Raw genomic sequence first — 4,173 nt, 5'->3', positions numbered from 1 at the left:
CTAAGCTGTCCTCTGCCTCCTCTTTGCTGCTAATACATGAGAAAGTGGCTCAATTTGTATGTATTTTTTTCTGCATCAAGAAGAAGGTAGAAGCTATATTATATGTCATTTTCCTTCCACCTGCTCTGATACATGTTATTTTGTTGGAAGTTCTGATCTGTCCAAACTGGTTACTCAAGCACTCTGGGTCCTTAGTTTTCCTATCCTAGACACATCTAGGCCAGTGGCATACTGGAACTTTATTTTACAACAGTTTCCCCTAAAATGACTACGCTGCCCAAAGATAACCCTTTCAAGCTGTTAGATTTTCTGTGACTTAATCCTCTGCAAACACTGTTCCTCATGGGAACTGAGAAATCGCCTAACTATTTCAGCAACAAAAATACACAAAAAAAGTCCAGGAATTAATAACTAAAATCAAGGGTATCAAATCAAGTAGAAGTGGATTGAGTAATAAACTATGTCTGGAAAGAAAATTAACAAAAGTCTGATTTGATCACATCTGACAAGTCCACCCAGAATGAAAACAGCAGAGCTGTGAAGTGGTCACTTGCTGGGATGAAACAGCTGCTGGGCAAACAGGAAAGGAATACTTGAAAGCAGAGCACCTGGGTTCACAGAGTGTACTCACACACATTCAGCATTCTGTATTCCTACAATCACACGTACTGTGAGCCAGTTTAGTGGACTTCACAGATTATCTTAAAATATTAGGTCTTCAAATCTTTTCATTCTGTGGAACCTTTTAAGTGGAGAAAAAACAGGTTAGAGATAAATCCACTTGCTCTTTTTGCATTTTCTCTTGTTCTGGGGAAACATGTCACTACCTTGGAAAGAACACAAATGATATCATCTCACTGGCAGACACTAGATACTAGGGTGTCTAGGACTTACTTTAAGATAAAATCATTTTGTCTGAACTTGATTACATCTCCAGCACAGCGTGGACATCCAAAGTGAAATCCAAGCAAACGGAATCACTTGACCAAGACGAATCAGAATAGAATAAAGAAAGCAATTTAAGATAAAAACATAAAAATAAAAAAGAATTGACACTCTCACAACCCCTCAGCTATGCAGATCTCATTTTATCCTTACATGCCCACTTCCTGTTTGCTGCACATGTTTTTATTTGGGAGGCCCCCTTTGCCACCCCACCCTGACCCAATGAGGACCACAGACGGCTCCACAATGGAGACTGTGTGCCCTCTCTGAATGACAGACCTGTCCATACAAGCTACAAGAATCCCATTCCCCCGCCCCTTAACACGTGTACACACACACATGCATACGCGCGCACACACACACACACACACACAAAAGTGCCTTACAAGCTTTGTTGTCATCTCTTTTGTTTGCAGTGTTCCATGGTTTATAAGGCAGACAGACATGGAGAGGGATTTTTGTGATCAAACTTCAGATTATTAAGCAGGAATGTCTTTGCTGAAAACCACATGGCTGCTTTGATAATAAGAACCGTTAAAAATGTCTGGTTCCGTGCTGCCTTAATGATGACATGCATTTTATCACATTAGGGGTGATGAGCTGCTACTTTCCAAGAAGCTAAGCTGATGCTCATTCGTGTTTCTTTCACTTATGATTGATTATTATTTTGCATGTGTACAGTATGTGAGTGAGTTTCAATGTGCTCATGGATCATAAGCAGATTAATGAACCCTAAATCATCACCTGGGATTGTTAATATTTACTGATAAGGAGATGCTTTCTTAAATAATGATGCATTTTGCATAATTGTCCCATTCCGTTGACTGAAAAACACACATTATGAGACATATGAGTTCAATTTCCATGTCAGGCCCATTGAGAGAGTAAATGAATAGTCAGTGAGATATAATAACTTACAGAAGCAAATAGAACACTTCCAAATTAGAACAATGCCTTTTCTTAGGTGCTGGTAGATTTTTTTAATCTATGTTTAAATACATTGCTTGAGCATTGGAGTGAATGTGTCTTTGTGTTGGTGCATGTGCTTGTGCATGTGCCCCACAACCCAAATCCTCTCCTCTCCACTATGAGATTTATTGCAAAACAGCCCTGTGACAGAGTACATATGCTCTGCCCAGTCTCCGTACTGCACCCTGACAATTACTGCTATATATACCGCTTCAAATGAGAGCCATGAACTGGCGTGATTATAGGGTGGAGCAGAAGCATAGAGGAAGACCGGGGGAAACAAAAAAGTGAGGCAAGTTGAGAGAGAAGGGGAGAGAGTGAAAGTGAGAGGGAGAGAAGGACGACAGACAATACAAGTGGAAGTGACTGAAGTCTGCTGTAAATTGCATTGTGCACTTTTCATAAATCACAGTGTATATGACACACTACGTTTCAGTCTGAATAGCTTCCTTTTCAAAAGAGTGAAAAGGGAGAGATGAGATTAAAGGGATGAGAAGCATGCAGGTAATGAGCAGCATCTTCTCGACTATGAAGATGATGACCTTTGTCAGCATTCTTCTCAATAAATCACACAGGAGAACTACAAATGCCAGAATACTGTCAATGGCAGATTTTACAATAACATTTGGTAAAGAAGTGCTGCCCTCTTCTGGAAGTGAGGGAAACCAAATGCATGAAATATGAATGAGAACTTGAAATTGAAAACAAAAGTTACAAGAAGAGCTTTTTCTCACTAAATTAATTAAGATTGATATTGCTTTTCAGGAAATCTTTTTGTATACATTGTCCACACTTAGAGATAACTGAGACATAATAGCAAATTCAGAAAGATATCTGGAAGCCTAGCAAGAGAATAGACATTGAGGAAGAGAATAATGTTTGACATAAACATCCTGGTAGGTGGAGAAGCTTTCACAGGCTATAAACTGTCAGTCTCTATACCTCTTCTCTATCAATCTCTCTCTTTCTTGGTGGCTGTCCAACACTGAGCTTGTCACTTCAGCTGAGTGACAGCATGCTGTCAGTCACGGGGCTGCCCTGACCATGCAGTCACCTCTGCCTGGATTTCTGGTGACATCAGGATGCCTAAAAAGAGGCATTTAAAAAAAGACTGATAACACAAGAATTGATGTCACAGCAAAAATCCCCATATGATTACATATGATACATCCCCCATATGATTTATTGAACCACTGGATATAATAGATGCAGGTTGTTGCATAGCACAGGCCCCGGTGATGAGCCATTTACTAAATAGATCAGTCTACCTAATAGGGTCACGAAATCATGGGCAAAGTGGTGAACTGGGAAGTGTTAGGAAGAGAATTGGCTGTTCTTTCAATCATCCCTCTATGAGCAGAAATCAACCCTTTGAGGAGAAATGCAGCAGGATCACATTACCCATGGACCAGTTTTCATCGTACAGAAACCCACGCTCTGCCTCACTCCAGCGGCTCGCATAATTGGAAGCATCTTGGCATGAAGATAGAGTCAAGGTGGCATATCAATGGGCGCATACTTCAAGGGCATGCAGATAAGAAAAAGCTGCTTCTCTTCACAGGTCGTGTCCACGATAGGGTCACTAGCCCTTCCTAAAAAGACAGAAGGCTGGGTGTTGACTCACATACAAATAGCTATAGCTGATCAGTGGTGTGGAGCCTTGTTGAACAATTCACTCCCAGTGGCGCTCATCCCTAACGCCAACAAGAAACTGTTTTGTTACCAAGCCTTGTCTCATTATATATGCATGTGTAGCAGCACGGAGTTCCTGCAGCTCAGGATAAAGAAACTAAGTGATATTTTAACAGTGTCTTCATGCAACATGGCTGAAAATCAATTCTCATGAACAGTAATTTGCTCTAAAACTCTACCGCTTTACACCAATAAGAGCACTTCAATGTGTCCGCGTTAAACCAGGGTTGGGCAACATCTTTTCAATTACTATCACAACATTAAAGGGATACTCCAGTGATTTATGAAATTTTAGGACTTGCAATGGACTGATTTAAAAAAAAAGAAAGCTCAAAGTTGATAGCAGCGGCAAAGACATCCATACTGTTGGTTTAAAAAATGCTGGATGCTACATGTCCCACAATGCTTCTCGACAGTATCTTCATCTTTTCTACCAAGAAAACCCTGATGATATCACTATGACATTTTGAGGGTTATTTTCTGAGACTCAACATAAGCTCTGTTTTCCCTGCAGGATCCCAGTGGACCAGTAGCAGTTACCTGCATTTACCGGGGTCTAATAGTCCT

The sequence above is a fragment of the Etheostoma spectabile genome, chromosome 17, assembly GCF_008692095.1.
Source record: "Etheostoma spectabile isolate EspeVRDwgs_2016 chromosome 17, UIUC_Espe_1.0, whole genome shotgun sequence".
Lineage (NCBI taxonomy): Eukaryota > Metazoa > Chordata > Actinopteri > Perciformes > Percidae > Etheostoma > Etheostoma spectabile.
Note: the sequence above shows the minus strand (reverse complement) of the source record.